We start from the raw sequence: 19,440 nt of genomic DNA, 5'->3' as shown, positions 1-19,440 counted from the left end.
CAAGCAGCTAAACCTAGCATCACACACCTCTCCGCTCCACCACGCTCCAGCATCATACTTACACAACCTGACAGGGCAGGTTTCACACGCTTGCATAAGCGCAGCTGGCCCATGTAAATGCCAGTTAATTCACCTTGACCTTGTTCACTCAACCACTGTCTGTCTCAGGGAGCGAGGGAAGGGGGGAGAGAGTGTGACTCTGTTTTTGTCTCTGTTTTGCAAGGGTTTAAGTTCTGTCACTGCAACGTGTATATACATCATATGGATTCTAGAGAGGTCGTTTTTTTTAGATCCGTGTAGATCCACAATAAAAGTCTCTGGGGTGTTCGGGGGTGGGCTGGTTTGGAGATGCCAGCCTAATGCAGAAGCATGTCTGTTCTACGAAATACAAAACTTTATTTTCACTGTTACACTTTGTGTGCTGAACTGACATGCACGGTTGTTGCTGACGTTTAATTCCCTTCATCTGAACATCAATCTATAATGCTCACCACCACCGCGGCACTCAACTAAAACTGCTAATGGCACAAATTTTTACGCATTTTTACTCAATTCTTACCAATATGTTATTGGGCTAATTTCTCGAGGTGGAAATTAAATTTTAGATGGTGTCAGTATAATGACATTTTTATTCATTTGGGAATAGAATGTCCTTTTTAAAAAGTCATCAGAACTGAGCTTCTCAGTCCTTCTTCATAAAAAATTATCTCAAAGGACACAGGACCCCCTTAAGCAAGGGGATTGGAATTGGTCAAACTTGCAGGTAAATAAATGTACAAAATAATCCTCTTTTCCTAGAAGCACTATGGTCATTACTTTTTTTACATGAAAAGGGAGGTTAACTTGCACCCAGAGATTTGTATTTGTAGGTATCTGTGTTCCTGTTACCATTTTTGTGCGTGAGTGAGATTGACAAACACAAACTCTCTATCTCTTGACTGTGTTTTGTCTCTTCAGCCCCCTGACCGAGATAGTGGGGAGCTCTCTGGAGAACAGGGACCGCTGGGGATCCATGTCGTCCCCTACTGCTCATTGCTGAGTGGACAGTGAGGAACGCACACACACTCACTTTCACTCGCTCACTGTAACTCACTCACTTTCACGCACTCTCTTACACATTCTCTACCCATGCATTGAAGGCTGTTTGTGTGTGTGTGTGTGTTCAGACTGTGTTTATCATCCGTTCTCAGGACCCTGGGCCTGCACATTAAAAGTATCGAGGCGAACAGTCGCTCCATGAGAGAGGGCCTTTTCCGGGAGGATGAGTGCATCGTTCAGATTAGCGGCACCGAGCTAATGGACAAGACATTTGCCCAGTACGTACCTCGGCTCTACGCTATCGCAGGATGATTCTCAAATGTCTCTGTATTCCCTTTATAGTGCACTCCTTTTTACCCATAAGTCCCTGGTCAAAAGTAGTGCACTATGTAGGGAATAGGTTGCCATTTGAGACGCATCCTGTGTCATTTTGGATGCAAGCCTGCCCTACACTATCACAAATCTACCAGTATGAGGCCGGTCTGTCACTCAGTTTCCCTTTTATTTTCCCTTTTATTAGGAGCCCTTCTTAATCCCTGCTCTTACAAATCCTCCCTATTCCTGGATTTATCTCACACCCCATCTCCACAGCAACAAAAGCGTGTGAGAGAGAAAACGAAAGCGAGAAACACTCATTCTCTCGCTTCACTGTTGTCGGGAATAGGTTCATTTATGACCATCACAGCATTTGGTTAGACTTCAAAAGGAGTGGGGCTAGTGAGTGAGAAAGATAAGAGATAGACAAACAGTAAAAAGAGAAAGAATTGGTGGGCATCAAGGAGGATTGTCTAATCCCCTACCTGAATGAAATGCCCAGTAAAAGAGGTGGACCTTGTTAGATCTGATAGTATAGCCCAGAAGAGGCTTGACAATAGGTCTGACACTGGTTCTGGATAAGCAGTTGCTGCTAGTGACTACTACTATAGATTACTTGTCTCTAGTGAATTGACTCTTGAGGGTCTAGTCTGTGACCTCTAGTCAATGTGGGTGTTGAATGAGAACTTAGTAAGCTTGAGTTTGTACTGGTGTTGATACCAATGGAAGCTCTGTGCTTGGTGTACATAGTGGAAAACCGTACAATTAAGTCTGATATAACAGTATTCTCAAACTTCAGTCATGTCCTTCAGAGACGGACATTGATGATGTCACTTCCTCACACCCACAGGTCCCAGGAAGTGTTCCGTCAGGCCATGTGTTCCCCTCTGGTGCGCCTGGAGATCCTGCCGCTGGCTAACAAGCAGCGATACGAGAAACGCCTCATCGGGCAGCTCTTCACCGACAGTCACGACTCCGTCTCCAAAGCCATGAGCCCCCTCGTGATCCACCAAAAAATGGACGCTAAACCAGAAGTGAAACCAGAAACCGTGAAACCAGAGCAGATCAGTCCCAAACTGGAGCCGAGACGTCCAGAGCTCTGTGTCCTCCGCTCCAAGACCCCCGATCTGCCAGCCTCTCTCACCCTGCTATGGGAGCACCAGACTGGGCACGTCCCAGAGGAGATGCCCCTCAGTGTGTCCCCAGCCCCGGTGGTCAGATATCGGGATGGGGCCTCCCCCACGGCGGTGGGGGTCAGTGAGAGCCCCCTGTCCCGGGGAAAGAGTCCCACTGGGCTCCCTAACCTGGCCAACCTGACCAACCAGAAGGGAGGCCGGAAGCTGAAGATTGACCTGAGGAAAGGTATGGAAGCACTATGGAAAAGGGGGTATTGCTGTGTTCAAATACCAATACTAACATACTGTATACTACATACTTAATGGGTATATACTTCATACTTAATGAGTATATACTACATACTATTAGTTCATTTTAGTATACTGGAAACGAACTACAGTATATCCTTTCAGTTGAGCGTACTAGAGCTTCGCCTGTCTACCGGAAGTTGATGCTGCTGCTATGAAACCTCTTGCTAGCTTGTTAGCTTAACAAATGACTAGCTAAACATTTTACGATTTCGGGTGTGTTCGTAAATTCAATCTGGAGTGCCAGAGTGTGCTCTGGGCATTCGTAAATCCAGAGCGTTGTCAGAGTTCAGAGCGCACACTGGACGCTCTGGCCGAGGAAAAGGGTTGATCCGAGCGTTCAATGGCAGTCAGGCACCCAAGCTAACTTGCTAACGTTGGCTAGCTACTTCCAGACACGAATGAGAGAACACCTCACTGAGCATTTTACTTGCCCTAGCAGAGCTGGTTAGGCTGTTCATGTTATCCAGTGCATTGGTGACAATTTATCCACTGCTGGCAACAATTTAATAACTTTTTTATTTTGCTGATGTTTACTGACATCGGCCGTATTCAACGGGTGTTGAGAGTTCGTAAATTCATCAGTTATTCTGCACGAGAGTGCTCTGAAATCGGAGTAGATATCCAATGAATCGCACGACTATACCACTTAGCTAAGAATTATGTAATTAATCAAGTCAGTAAACGTTGGGCAGATGGTTAGATAGCAGATAGTTAATATACTGCCTGGCAATTTCGATGTACACTACCGGTTAAAAGTTTTAGAAAACCTACAGTACTCATTCAAGGGTTTTTCTTTATTTGGACTATTTTCTACATTGTAGAATAATACTTAAGACATCAAAAGGATGAAATAACACATTATCAAATCATGTAGTAACCAAAAAAGTGTTAAATAAATCTAAATATATTTTATATTTGAGATTCTTCAAATTGCCACCAGTTGCCTTGATGACAGCTTTGCAAACTCTTGGCATTCTCTTCACCTGGAATGCTTTTCCAACAGTCTTGAAGGAGTTCCCACATATGCTGAGCACTTGTTGGCTGCTTTTCCATCTTAATTGGGTTGAGGTCGGGGGATTGTGGCGGCCAGGTCATCTGATGCAGCACTCCATCACTCTCCTTCTTGGTCAAATAGCCCTTACACAGCCTGGAGGTGTGTTGGGTCATTGTCCTGTTGATAAACAAATTATAGTACCACTAAGGCCAAACCAGATGGGATGGCGTATCGCTGCAGAATGCTGTGGTAGCCATGCTGGTTAAGTGTGCCTTGAATTCTAAGTAAATCAGACAGTGTCACCAGCAAAGCACCATCACACCACCACCTCCTCCATGCTTTACGGTGGGAAATACACATGCGGAGATCATCTGTTTACCCACACCGCATCTCATAAAGACACACCGGTTGGAACCAAAAAAGGACAGATTTCCACCGGTCTTATGTCCATTGCTCGTGTTTCTTGGCCCAAGCAAGTCTCTTCTTATTATTGGTGTCCTTTGGTAGTGGTTTCTTTGCAGCAATTCAACCAGGAGGAACCCACTAAGCCCCACAACAGATTTTTGTACTTTTGTAAAGGTACAATGTGTTGCTGTGTTGGGGTCAGTTTAGTTTTCAATCCAGTCGATTCAGTGAAATTAATCATCCTAGAAAACTGATAAATTGGGAACTGAGTTCTTAGGCTGCGTTTACACAGGCAGCCCAATTCTGTTATTATTCACATCAGATATTTTGCCAAAAGATCAGAATTGGGCTGCCTGTGTAAACCTAGCCTTAGATTGTGGTTGTGCTCTTCCATGGTTAAAGCGTCAATCAGCCGTAGAAACAATAATTTACCCCCCCCCCCTGTTTCGGTATAAAGCTGAGGTATGGGGCTGGAGAAATGTAACCACTCTCAAATCAATAGTTTAGATAGTTATAACCATGTTTTGAGGCTATATTGTGGTTTTAATATTATTTTTTTACATTTACTTTGTTTACAAACATTTGAGTAAATGTATATTTTATTTATTGAACCTTTATTCAACTAGGCAAGTCAATTAGGAACAAATTCTTATTTACAATGACGGCCAAACCCGGACGAAACTGAGCCAAATGTGATACAGTCTGGATTTGAAGCAGGGTGTCTGTAGTGACGCCTCTAGCACTAAGATGCAGTGCCTTAGACCGCAGTGCCACTTGGGAGCAAACAAGCTTATATTTTGTGATCTGATGGGGTACGACAGTTGAACTAAGCTCATGAGGCATTCATAAATTATATTCGTCAAGAATCAATGGGTACATACCAGTAATTTCTAAGTCAAAAAATGGATGTAGCAACTAATGATTTCCCCTTTAAAGACTACTCTCCCACTGTGAGTGACTGCTAGGAGGTTTAGAAGCATTAATGGAAGGTAGGCAGAAGCTTAGCTGCCAGATGAGATTTTATCACTCACCACTATCTTTTAGTATGCCTCTTTTGGCTTTTCTCCACTGCTCACCAAGGTGGCAGTTTTCACTCATTGCTTGGAGGCACGTACACACACAGGCGTGCATGCACAAACACACAAATAGATATACATGTGAGCTTGGACACACACACACACACACACACACACACACACAAGCACTCTTGAAATCAAACTGTGAGTCCACAGGGAGAGGAGCCATGCGAGGGAATGATATCTCCGGATACCTCTCTCTCCCTCCCCTCACCTTCCTTCTCTCCCTTCACCTTCCTCCATCAGGCAGTGTGAGGCCTGCTCACACGTGAAATTGAAGGCAGTCCTCCTCTTAATCCACATAAGAAAACCGTTTTTCCGCTGGCTTTTGGCTGCGAGCTGCATCCCGAATAGCACCCTATTCCATGTATAGTACCACTACTTTTGACCAGGACCCGTGTGCACTATAAAGGGAATATGGTGCTAGCAGAGAGGGCCCCACAGCAGACCAGTGGAAGTTGATCACCAGTTTACTCAGGAGGAACCCACTAAGCCCCACACAGGATGCAGGGCAAGTGGGGAGATGTCACCCTCCATTTATTAGCACACCAAGTGACCTTATTGCGACGTGATGGGATGATGTGGGGTCGTGATGATGGGGACAGGTCTGTCCGTAATGCTCTGCTTTTTTGACACCACACTCCAGTCCTGCAGGCTCTAGTTTTATCTTATCATGATTATTGTCCAGTCATATGATCAAGTGCTGCAAAGAAAGACCTAAGCTGTGTTCGAATACCCATACTAATGTACTGTATACTACATAATGAGTATATACTACATACTATATATTATTAGTTCATTTTAGCACACTGTTCAGTTGAGCGTACTAGCTCTTCGGCCTATCTACCGGAAGTTGATGCTGTTGCTATGCAACCTCTTGCTAGTTAGTTAGCTTAACAAATAGTTAGTTAGACTTTTTTATTACCCCTTTTTCTCCCCAATGTCGTGGTATCCAATTTTGTCTCGTCGCTGCAACTCCTGTACGGAGTTGCAGAGAGAGAGAGAGGGAGGCGAAGGTCGAGAGAGAGGCGAAGGTCGAGAGACATGCGTTCTCTGAAACACAACCCAACCAAGCCGCACAGCTTCTTGACACATTGCCCACTTAACCCGGAAGCCAGCCGCACCAATGTGTCGGAGGAAACACTGTACACCTGGCGACCGTGTCGTTGTGCGGAGTCAGTAGTGCACGGTGGGACAAGGACATCCCTGCCGGCCAAACCCTCCCCTGACCCGGACGATGCTGGGCCTATTGTGCGCTGCCTCATGGGTCTCCCATGGCACAGCTAGGACTGCAGTGATGTAGACCACTGCGCCACTCGGGAGGCCCTCTAGTTTGACATTTTACATTCGTGTGAGTTCTTAAATCCAATATGGAGTGCCAGAGTGCACTCATAAATTCAGAGCGTTTCGCTCTCGGAGCGCACACTGGACGCTCGGGCCGAGGAGTAGGGTTCATTTGAGAGTTCTGACCTTAGAACGTCAAGCACCCAAGCTAACGTTGGCTAGCTACTTCCAGACACAAATGAGACCACTCTGACCATTCTACTCGCCCTAGCAGAGCTGGTTAGGCAGTTTTCATGTTATCCACAGCGTTGGTGACTGTTACTTTGCTGCTGGCAACAATTTAATTACGCTTTTTTTGCCGACGTTTGCCGACGCCGGCTATATTCAACAGTTGTGGAGCGCTTGTAAAATTAACTACAAATTCAAGGAAACATAAAGTATTATACAGAGCCATGAGTGCATGGAACTCCCTTACGTCTTATAAAGCTCAAGTGAACAGCAAACCAGGTTTCAAAAAACAAATAAAGCAACGCCACACGACACAAAGCCTCTCACCCATGTCACTTGTTGTGTGTATGTACTGACATGTATGTGTAACTGATTGATGCGCACGCACACACTACGTGTGAATGTCTGTAAACTGTCAAGTATTTTGTGTGTAATCTCTTTTTCGTTATGTCGGACCCCAGCGTCAGCTAATGGGGATCCTATTCAATCAAATCAAGGAAAAGAAAGATGGTATAGCTAAGACTGTTATCAGGATAGCTGATAATATCCCTCTGTCCCCCACTCACCTTCTATCTCTCTTGTTTTTTCATCTCTTTTCCTATCTCTATTCCTATTCATCATTCTCTTTCTTTCCCTCTCTCTGTCCCTCTATCGTTCCTCTCCAGGTACCGAGGGGCTGGGTTTCACCGTGGTGACTCGATAGTCCATGGCCCGGGGCCCATCCTGATCAAGAGCATCCTTGCCCGTGGCGCCGCCATCTAAGATGGCCGCCTGCAGCCTGGCGACCGCATCCTGGAGGTGAAAGAGTCATTTGACCTCTGACCTTTGAATTCCTTAAAAGTGCATCCTTCCTGCCATCCTTGAAGTAATGACTGATTCGGCATGATTCGATAGGTGAACTCAAGTGTTCCACCACACGGCATTCACCTGTCCATTGATTTCTAATCATCAGTGATTGCTTCATGGAATGGAGGAAGGAAGCACTTTTTCAAGTATCCAAACAGTGCCGTCTGTGGCTGATAAACTAGTTGTATTTTTTTCTGGAAGGTGGTCCTTAAACCTTTAAAAATCTAGGTGTAGGTATTTATATGCACTGTGAAGCACTTTGTGTATATACTGTACATATTTGAACCCTTTCCTGTGATGTGTGTAGGTGAACGGTGTAGACCTGATGGATCGAAGTCAGGAGGAGCTGGTGGCCATGCTGCGCAGCACCAAGCAGGGGGAGTGTGTCTCTGTGGTTGTGGCCAGACAAGAGGAGATCTTCCTACCCAGAGAGCTAGTGAGAACAGACACCTTTATCTCTCTCTAGCCACCTTCAATTGCTCTTGACTCTGCATGATCTTTGATGCAGATATGTTACCAGGAATATCTACCTTTCCCTTCCTTGTCTTATACATGTTGTTACCCCTTGAAACGTCTTTCTATTACTAGTGAAAGGCGTTCAACCTCTTTCAACTGCCCTTTTGCCCCCCTGCACGCATGCCATCACCTTCAAACAAGCACTGACACACACACACCCAGCCCCAGCACACGTACCCAGAGCCCCATTCCTCTTCCTGCCCTTATCTGGGTTTGTTGACTCAGAGGCTGACAGGAAGTCACACACACGTCCCTGCGGCCTCGCAGGAAGTGGTGCGTGCCGACACACACGGGTGTTAAGTGACCGTTTAGCTGTGGCCAGAGACCTTTCTGACTCCTGGCCGAGTGGCGTGTTTTGACCCCTTTATCTAAATAAACTGCCTGTCAACTGCCCCGGTGGTACCCTATAGAAGCGTGTGTGTGCATGTGCGTGTCCTGTGTATAGCTGTGTGTGTGTGTGCATGTGCGTGTCCTGTGTGTTTGTATTGGTCCTCTCAGAAAACAGCGCTCTGTCCTTGTGTGCCACTCACTACTCCTGTGATTATTCGCATTATTCAATTTCCTCAACTTCAAAGCATTCAGGAGGGACAACTCCGCCGCTTTGTAGTGAACGATGCATATTCACATGGAAACGCGCACGCATGCACACATACACACAGTGCTCACATTAGCCCTCATTAAAATACCCAACATTTCCACAACATCCACACTAAGGTGCTTCTTGACTTCCTCTTATCTTGTTCTTTTTGAACTCTGTCTTTATCTGGGCTGTTGAAGTTAGATTCCCTTAAAGATGAACCCCTTCTCTTCTCTGCAGGCCTCCTCCTCAAATATCGTTTCATGTCCCTCAAACTCATGTACATGTTCACCCTCACTCAAGTTTAGCAATGCTCACAGACAGAACTTATGCAGGCAGGCGCACACACACACACAATCGACCACAACTCATTCCAATACCTTAAACTTCCACATTTAGATGCAATTGTGGTCCGTTGTACAGCAAACGCATACGTACATAACACTCGTCTTCTCTCCTTATTCTGCCTCAGTCACAACCCTAATACTGCAGCTGCGCTCACAAAGCCCCCAACACAAAGACCCATCTATTTAGCCTCTATTTAGCCCCCCCAACAACAGAACCGCTGCTGCTGGGAAGTCAAAACTGCCCAACTCCTTGGAGCAGCTTGCGATGCCCATCAGCCTAAATGCTTTATCCTCAAGAAGTCGCATTCTTGAGGCCGTATTTACTCTGTTTTGGAGAAAGAATCCCCCCTCGACGGGAACACTGGAAACAAGGACAATCAACACAATCTTCAGCTAAAGTCCCTTATGAAGACCTGCCGTCTTATGTGTGAGTAGAAATAGAAACACACACACCCGACACTAATTTCCAAGCAGCTTGAGGATTTATTAGCCTGTAGTCGTTTTGCCTTTGAAGTTGAAGCACATTGGTATTTCCATCAATGAATAAAAAGCATTATTTTGCATAGTTTTGTTTTTCTTTCTCCCGGACAATTTGGCCGGTAACACATACGTTGTTATTCTGTCCTTGTTGGGACCTAAAAATGTACTTCCATTCAAAATCCTATTTTCCCTCAACCTAACTCCTCAACCTAACTCCTCAACCTAACTCCTCAACCTAACTCCTCAACCTAACCCTTATTGTAACCCCATTTGTAAACCTAAACCTAACCCCTAAGCTAATAATAGTCTTCTGACTCCGCACAAAGTGCCTTTGAACGGGGTATGGCTGTAGGTGCCAGGCGCACTGGTTTGAGTGCGCCAAGAACTGCAATGCTGGTGGGTTTTTCATGCTCCACAGTTTCCTGTGTGTATCAAGAATGGTCTATGTACCCAAAGGACATTCTGCCAACTTGACACAACTGTGAGAAGCATTGGAGTCAATCAATCAATCAAATAGATTTTTAAAGCCCTTTTAAATCAGCCGATGTCACCAAGTTCTATACAGAAACCCAGCCTAAAACCCCAAACAGCAAGCAATGCAGATGTTGAAGCCCGGTGGCTAGGAAAAACTAAGCACGGTGGCTAGGAAAGCGTCCCTGTGGAATGCTTTCGACACCTTGAAGAGTCCATGCCCTGACGAATTGAGGCCCTTATGAGGGGGAAAAGGGGGGGAAGGGTTCTTAATGTTTTATACGCTCAGAGTATACTGCCATCTAAATTACTGCCACATGCTTATTAATATTGTTTGGAAATATTCATACAAGTCACAAACTGTGCTGTCCATCAGATGAGCTGAGGCCCTTGTTTAGAAGCGAAATGATAGCTTCAAGTTCAATTTGCACATGCGCAGAACGTGACTCCGGTTACTTAGACAATAAGAATAGGTGACCGTGTCCCGGGCCTGTTCTTAGTATTGTATTGAGGTGTGATCCTCGCCTTTCAAGAATAACTTGCTGATAAAACCTGATCTGGACTTGATTGTCAGTGTTTAGTTTGTCCTTCGGATTGAATTTGTGATGCAAGGTGGTTTGTAGATCTCAATCAGTCTCGACTCGCCTTTAAAAGTGAGGTGCGTTGGTCGAAACCTCCTTTTGTCTTTCTGTCCGTCTTCGGACAAGCTCAGCGTGGTGGTCACCTACACGTCTGCATGCCCATCACGCATAGAGCTGTCTGCATGCCCATCACGCATAGAGCTGTCTGCATGCCCATCACGCATAGAGCTGTCTGCATGCCCATCACGCATAGAGCTGTCTGCATGCCCATCACTCATAGAGCTGTCTGCATGCCCATCACTCATAGAGCTGTCTGCATGCCCATCACGCATAGAGCTGTCGGCATGCCCATCACGCATAGAGCTGTCGGCATGCCCATCACGCATAGAGCTGTCGGCATGCCCATCACGCATAGAGCTGTCGGCATGCCCATCACGCATAGAGCTGTCGGCATGCCCATCACGCATAGAGCTGTCGGCATGCCCATCACGCATAGAGCTGCTTCCTCTCCCTTCTCCACTCCTCTGCACTTCTTTTCTCATTCTTGGATGGTTGTGTCCTGGAACCATGGTAGCTAACCACTCAAGGTCACAAACACACACACACACAAATGATCCCAACCATCAGCAATTTGGCTTCCCCTCCTCCCCCTACTGAGGCACAGGTACAGAGAACATAAGAACTCAACATTACTTCCAATAATTGGCAGACTTAATTTCTCTCCGATCGAGCAGTAGCGAGAAAGATCTCATCTTAATTGAATGTCGCTCTCGTCGCTAATCTGCCACTTTGAAAAGCGCCTTTTCAGAAGCCCGGCTGACAGGAGTGTGTATTAATCGGTCTCCTTACACCCCCACCTCTTCTTCTTCCCCATGGGTAGAACGGTTCCTTTTGTCTTCCTCGTTCCTCTGATCAAGGGTGGTCTCCCCTCTTAAAGCCTGTTAACAAGCACTTGAGGAGAGACAATGAGGCGTGTTGTGCGCCAGTGGAGCCACAGGGCTCAGGAATGGAAGGGTTTTGCTCTGTGTGTGTGGGGGGGGGGGGGGGGGGGCTGTTTAAATGTGATTTAGTCCCTTAAGAACGGTGGACATATCTTGTGTGTGTGTGTGTGTGTGTGTGTGTGTGTGTGTGTGTTAGCCTGCCACACAGTGACCCAAAAAGACAGCTCTTTGCATCAACAGATCAAACCAAAGACATTCATAAAAAAGTTTAAATAACTTTAGTTACAAAGTGCTGCTGGAATATCTCTCCCCTCACACTGACAATGGAATATCCTGCAGCTGTTACGTCTCTTCAGATTCCACCTCTCCTCTTCTCCTTCTCTCCCTTATGGATGTGTGTCAGGGATAGAGATGCCCAACGAGACCTGTCAGTCTGTCACGTCAGCTGTCAAAGTGTCTAGTCTGAGCTGGATTGCTGGATCCTTGCGTCAGTCTTCTCACTGACTCCATTGAATAAAGAATAAATGGAGCCTCGTTCCGAATGAAAGCTTCCCATCTTTACTACTCCGTGTACAACGGAGTTTCCACAATAGCTCGAGGTGATGGTGATGGAGCTCCATGAGAGTGAGGCCCCAGACTAGACTGCCCATTTTCCTAAGGGGCTCTACCCAGGTAAAGAGGCTGTTAGGTCTTCCCCTGCCGAGGATCAAGGGGTAGAGAACAGTGGGGGTGTTCTGTTGGCTAAACAAGGGCCTCCTCAGGACTCAGGTGAATGTCACCCAACACCAGTGGGATTATAGTGAGAAACCTGTAAAGCTACACTGAGCCGTTCTTTCCTGCCTCTGTCGCTAGACCGCTGGCCATATTATATGGCAACCTGGGAGGTTCAAAATAAATCTGCTTCCAATAACAGATAAGGTATGAAGGAAAGCAGCTCAATGAGCTTTTGGATTTTATATTGGGCAGCTGTGAAAAAATAAAATCACAGACACTTCACATACACACTCGGTGTCTCTTAGTTTGGACTAATGTGGCGTAACACACACCATTATTGTTAACAAATGTAAACATATACAGTACACACAGTATTTTTCCCCACCTGCGTTGGTCGCTGTCCTCCTCACAGGAAAATAGGCCGGCTATGTGAAAGAGCCTCAAAGCACCTCTTTACAGGCCCGTTTCCCTGGTGACAAAACCCTAGCACCACTTTCTCTCTCACCACTCTGTCATAATGACAGACATTTTTCTTTTCTTTTGTTGGCATTTCTTTGTCTTCTCTCTCCCCCTCTCTCTCTCTCTTTCTTTCATTTGGTAGCCAATTCTCGCTCCCGGAACCACCGGGTCATTTTGTTCACGTTAAGAGTGGGATGAAGGAGGAGAGAGAAAAGAGGGGGAGAGAGACTGAGAGTGAATGGGAGAGAGACTGAGAGAGTGAATGGGAGAGAGACTGAGAGAGTGAATGGGAGAGTGGATATCTCCAGGGATGGGTTATTACTTTTAAATGATCCCCCTGTCGCCCTCCCTCCATCGCTCTCTAGAAGGATGTATAAAAAGGTTATTGTGCTTCCTTTTGAAATGGCACGCTCTCTGTCTGCCTTTCATGTTCAAATGGAATTACCTCTCTGCCTGCCGTCTCCTCCCTCGTTCTCTCTTTCTCACCACCTGCTCCTTCTCACTTCCCATCATCCTCTTCCTCTTTTTATTTATTCTTCCTCCCCTCACCCGTTTTCCACCATCTTGGATCCATAATGCAAATATCCCTCTTCTTTTGTGTTTGACCTTTTTCACCTTTTTTCTTTCACCTTCTCTGTTACCTTTTTCTTTCGTCCTCTTTTCCCGCTCCCTCTCCCTGTCATCCTCATTCGATGAGTTCTCATATGGACGAGATGTTTCATTTTCTGTCTATTTCACTCAGCGTTGTATTTTTTTTTTATTTTCATTAACTGCCCTATGCTTGTTTCAATATCAAAACAATCTCTCTCTGTCCTCTTCTTCATTCTTCTCTTTCCCTCTTTCAGAAACGGGAGGAGGCTAGCCCCATGGTGCTGGAGGATGGGCGGGAGCAGCTGATGTTCGAGGTGCTCTTGAACGACACTGGCTCGACCGGCCTGGGCATCAGCCTCAAGGGCAACAAGTCCCGGGAGAAGGACGAGGACCTGGGCATCTTCATCAAGTCCATCATTCGCGGAGGGGCAGAAGCAGGAATGAATGGTGCTGTTTTGCTTCGGTCTTTTTTCTATCTCAATGTTTCCTTTCTCTGTCTGTCTCCCTTTCTCTGTTGTCTCTCTTTTCCTCTTTCCAATTCTCGCTCAGCCTGCTCTCTTTCTGTCTCTCTCTCCACCTTGTTTCCCTTTCTACTGTCTCTTTCCTTCTATCTTCCGGCTCTCTCTGTCCCATCTGTTTCTCTTTACTCTGTAAACCCCGATACTCAGCAGTCCTGTCCAGTCTGAAGCCCACATCTGTTTCAGTTCCCCTGACCTCTGACCCCTGGTGACCCCATTGACCTCGGCCCTCTGGCAGTGTGCTCAGACTTTTCTTAGACTTTTCTCTTTTCGGGTGGATCGGATTGAGGGCCCTTTCTAGAATCTTCCACTGAGGGCCACACTCCATCACTGTAGTGACACTTGGAGTTGATAGATACACTCTGAACTCCCCTGGTTCCCATCTCTTTCCACAGATCAGATGAAAGCAGTAGGGCAGGTGTTGTGTCCCTGTGTAGATAAGGCCTGCACTGGGAACAGGGAGATGAGGTACTTGAGCAATACTAGTACATCAGTACTTCGATGGAAGCCTCAAACTGGACTTATAAACTCTTCTCTCAGAGGTATATGGTATTCATTAGGATCCCCATTAGCCGCTGCAAAAGCAGCAGCTACTCTTTCTGTCCACATGAAGCATGACATAATACATAGTACAGAACATTGTTAGTCAAGGACTGAACTACATCAATTTAAAACGTCTCACACAGTCTACATCTCAGTACATACTATATCTAGGTCTAATGCGTAATACAGTGCAAATTACAATACAAGATATATAAAATGGATGTGTCTCTTCACAGTCCCCTTTTGTGCAGTAATGTATTATTTTAGATGTTTTTTTAAACCCTGGTTTTATTGCTAGCTTGAGATATCTGGTGTGGCTGAGAGTTCCATGTCTTCACGGCTCGATTTAATACTGTGTTTTTTCCAAGCCTCTGTTCTGGACCTGGGGACTGTGAAGAGACCTCTGGATGCGTGTCTTGTGTTGTACCGATGAGTGTCTGAACTGTGTGCCAACTGCTTGAAGAGACAGTTCGCGACCTTCAACACATCAGTACCTCGCACAAAGACCAATATTGATGCTGTCAATCTCTCCTTAACTTTGAGCCAGGAGAGATTGACATGCATGTTAGTGACACTGGCCCTCCGTGTACATCTAGGGGCGATACGCGCTGCTTTGTTCTGGACCAACTGCAATTTACCTACACTACCAGTCAAACACCTAAAAAGTGTTAAACAAATCAAAATATATTATATATTTGAGATTCTTCAAAGTAGCCACCATTCTCCTTGATGACAGTTTTGCACACTCTTGGAATTCTCTCAACCAGCTTCATGAGGAATGGTTATCCAACAATTTTGAAGGAGTTCCCACAAATGCTCAGCACTTGTTGGCTGCTTTTCCTTCACTCTGTGGTCCAACTCATCCAAAACCATCTCATTTGGGTTGATTTCGGGTGTTTGTGGAGGCCAGGTCATCTGATGCAGCACTCCATCACTCTCCTTGGTCAAATAGCCCTTACACAGCCTGGAGGTGTGTTGGGTCATTGTCCTGTTGAAAAACAAAGGATAGTCCCTCTAGGAGTAAACCAGATGGGATGGCGTATCCCTGCAGAATGCTGTCGTAGCCATGCTGGTTAAGTGTGCCTTGAATTCTAAATAAATCACTGACAATGTCACCAGCAAAGCACCCCACACCATCACACCACTTCCTCCATGCTTCACGGTGGGAACCGCACAAGCCGAGATCATCTGTTTACCTTCTCTGCGTCTCAGACACGGCAGTTGGAACCATAAATCAAACATTTGGACTCATCAGACCAAAGGACAGATTTCCAGTGATCTAATGTCCATTGCTCGTGTTTCTTGGCCCAAGCAAGTCTCTTCTTATTATTGATATTATTAGTAATGGTTTCTTTGCAGCAATTTGACCATAAAGGCCTGATTCACGTAGTCTCCTCTGAACAGTTGATGTTGATGTGTCTGTTACTTGAACTCTGTCAAGCATTTATTTTGGCTGTAATCTGAGGTGCAGTTAACTCAAATGAATGTATCCTCTGCAAATCAAAGACAATTTTATTGGTCACATACACGTGTTTAGCAGATATTATTGCGGGTGTAGCGAAATGCTTGTGCTTCTACCTCTGACAGTGTAGTAATATCTAACAAGTAATATCTAACAGTTAAACAACATACCCAAAATACACGTACATCTGTAACGCTTGTCGTCTGGGGAAGGAGAGGAGGACCAAGGTGCAGCGTGGTAAGTGTTCATATTATTTAATGAAATATGCAACACTAGACACAACAACAAACACGACAAACAGTCCTGAAAGGTGAAACAAAAACACTAAACAGGAAACAACCACCCACAAAACACAATGGAAAACAGGCTACCTAAATATGGTTCTCTATCAGGGACAACGATTGACAGCTGCCTCTGATTGAGAACCATACCAGGCCAAACACAGAAATAGAAAATCATAGACAAACTAACATCGACAACCCACCCAACTCACGCCCGACCATACCAAAACAAAAGACAAAACAAAGGAACTAAGGTCAGAACGTGACAACATCTAAGTAAGGAATGGATTAAGGATATATATACATAAATCAGAGCGGCGTTGGACTAAGGTAGCGGCATAGTACAGAGGACAGTATATACATATGAGATGCGTGATGCAATATTTACAAACAATTAAAGTGACTAAGATGCTGTAGAATAGTATAGAGTACAGTTTACACATATGAGATGAGTAATGCAAGATACAGAGACATTATTAAAGTGGCTAGTGTTTCATTTCCTTAAAGTGGCCAGTGATTCCTAATCTGCCTATAGGCAGTAGCCTCTGATATGCTAGTGATGGCTATTTAGCAGTCTGATGGCCTTGAGACAGAAGCTGTTTTTCAGTCTCTCGGTCCCAGCTTTGATGCACCAGTACTGACCTCGCCTTCTGGATGATAGCGGGGTGAACAGGCAGTGGCTCGGGTGGCTGACGTCTTTTTGGCCTTCCTATGGCATCGGGTGCTGTAGGTATCAAGGAGGGCGGGAAGTTTGCCCCCAGTAATGCGTTGGGCAGACCACACCACCCTCTGGAGAGCTTTGCGGTTGTTGGAGGTGCAGTTGCTGTACCAGGCGGTGATACAGCCCGACAGGATGCTCTCAATTGTGCATCTGTAAAAGTTTGTGAACTTGATGCTTTCCACCTTCTCCATTGCGGTCCCATCGACATGGATAGGGGGGTGCTCCCTCTGCAGTTTCCTGAAGTCCACGATCATCTCCTTAATTTTGTTGACGTTGAGTGAGAGGTTATTTTCCTGGCACCACACTCCCAGAGCCCTCACCTCCTCCCTATAGGCTGTCTCATTGTTGTTGGTAATCAAGCCTACCACTGTAGTCTGCATACTTGATGATTGAGTTGGAGGCATGCTTGCCACGCAGTCATGGGTGAACAAGAGGGGGCTGATCACTCTGGGTCTTCCTTTCCTATGGCAGTCCTCATGAGAGCCAGTTTCATCATAGTGCTTGATGGTTTTTGCGACTGCACTGTTTTTCGACATTTTCCAAATTGACTGACCTTCATGTCTTAAAATAATGATGGACTGTCGTTTCTCTTTGCTTATTTGAGCTGTTCTTGCCGTAATATGGACCTGGTCTTTTACCAAATAGGGCCATCTTCTGTATACCAGCCCTACCTTGTCACAACACAACTGAGTGTCTCAAACGCATTAAGAAGGAAATAATTTCCACAAATGAACTTTTAACAAGGCCCACCTTTTAATTAAAATGCATTCCTATAATTCCTACCTCATGAAGCTGGTTGAGAGAATTCCAAGACTGTGCAAAGCTGTCATCAAGGCAAAGGGTAGCTACTTTGAAGAATCTCAAATATAAAATATATTTGGATTTGTTTCACACTTTTCTGGTTACTACATGATTCCATATGTGTTATTTCCTAGTTTTGATATCTTCACCATTATTCTACAATGTAGAAAATAGTAAAAATAAAGAAAAACCCTGAAAAGAGATCTTCCATCTCCTCTTCTGGTTGCCTTCTCAAGATGTTTTAGTTTGTCAAAAACAAGAAACAAGGAAGAAAGGAGATTGAGAGATTTAAAAAAGGCAAACTTGGAGCGAGAGAAAGTTGATGAGATATTTTAGCATAAATTGAAAGTGCGTATGTTTGGGGGGCTGAGGTGTGCATGTGCGCGTGTCTCTCTCTTCTTGTGTGTTGCATGTGCGTGTTGCCCGTTGTCGCAGGCTCCCTCCCTGCGTGTGTGTGTGTGTGTGAATGCTAATTGAAAACTCTAAAGAGGCTAGCTAATGAGCGTGTGCAGGGAGGGCTGAGACAATCCGTCTGTCCCCAGTGTCTCTCTCTGGCTGTCTCTCTACAGGCAGCCAGGGGAGGAGAAGCCACAGCCTCACACTGAAACTGGGACCTAACCCAATTCTGACAGTGTGTGTTTTTGTTTGTTTGTTTACTATCCTTGTGGGGACCAGAAGTCATGTGGAAGTCAGTTTCCTTGTGAGGACCAGAAGTTGAGACATTTCAATTTATATATATATTTTTACACCTTAATTCAATCTTTATTTAATTAGGCAAGTCAGTTAAGAACACATTCTTATTTTCAATGACGGCCTAGGAATGGTGGGTTAACTGCATCGTTCAGGGGCAGAATGACAGATTTTCACCTTGGCAGCTCGGGGGATCCAATCTTGCAAGTTGTAGTTAACTAGTCCTTGTGCACTCCACAAGGCGACTGACTGCCTGTTACGCGAATGCAGTAAGCCAAGGTAAGTTGCTAGCTAGCATTAAACTTATCTTATAAAAACAATCAATCAATCATAATCATTAGTTGATGGTTGATGATATTACTAGATATTATCTAGCGTGTCCTGCGTTGCATATAATCTGACTGAGCATACAAGTATCTAAGTATCTGACTGAGCGGTGGTAGGCAGAAGCAGGCGTGTAAACATTAATTCAAACAGCACTTTTTTTTGCGTTTTGACAGCAGCTCTTCATTGTGCGTCAAGCATTGCGCTGTTTGACTTCAAGCCTATCAACTCCCGAGTTGAGGCTGGTGTAAACGCTAATAGCGTTTCAAACGTCACTCGCTCTGAGCCTTGGAGGGGTTGTTTCCCTTGCTCTGCATGGGTAACGCTGCTTCGAGGGTGGCTGTTGTCGACGTGTTTCTGGTTCGAGCCCAGGTAGGGGCGAGGAGAGGGACGGAAGCTATACTGTTACACTGGCAATACTAAAGTGCCTATAAGAACATCCAATGGTCAAAGGTTAATGATATATATAGTCCTATAATTCCTATAATAACTACAACGTAAAACTTCTTACCTGGGAATATTGAAGACTCATGTTAAAAGGAACCACCAGCTTTCATATGTTCTCATGTTCTGAGCAAGGAACTTAAACATTAACTTTCTTACATGGCACATATTGAACTTTTGTTTTTGCATTATTTAAACCAAATTGAACATGTTTCATTATTTATTTGAGGCTAAATTGATTTTATTGATATATTATATTAAGTTAAAATAAGTGTTCATTCAGTATTGTTGTAATTGTCATTATTACAAATACATTTTAAAAATCTGCTTTTTTTGGTCCTCCAATAATCGGTATCGGCACTGAAA

At 45.1% G+C, this 19,440-nt stretch overlaps 1 pseudogene across 1 annotated transcript in view; it reads left to right on the top strand.

Moving 5' to 3' along the window:
• Positions 1-19,440, top strand: part of LOC110495963 (partitioning defective 3 homolog B-like) — a 194,584-nt pseudogene that overhangs the window by 115,869 nt on the left and 59,275 nt on the right. The window contains exons 7-12 of the transcript XR_016488178.1: positions 958-1,046; positions 1,191-1,316; positions 2,204-2,715; positions 7,433-7,565; positions 7,921-8,049; positions 13,545-13,746. The product of XR_016488178.1 is annotated as a partitioning defective 3 homolog B-like (transcript). The remainder of the gene's footprint in view (positions 1-957; positions 1,047-1,190; positions 1,317-2,203; positions 2,716-7,432; positions 7,566-7,920; positions 8,050-13,544; positions 13,747-19,440) is intronic.

Source organism: Oncorhynchus mykiss, chromosome 18 (genome assembly GCF_057628025.1).
Source record: "Oncorhynchus mykiss isolate SJ-2025 chromosome 18, ASM5762802v1, whole genome shotgun sequence".
Classification (NCBI taxonomy): Eukaryota; Metazoa; Chordata; class Actinopteri; order Salmoniformes; family Salmonidae; genus Oncorhynchus; species Oncorhynchus mykiss.
Note: the sequence above shows the minus strand (reverse complement) of the source record. Positions and strands in the feature narration are given on the sequence as shown.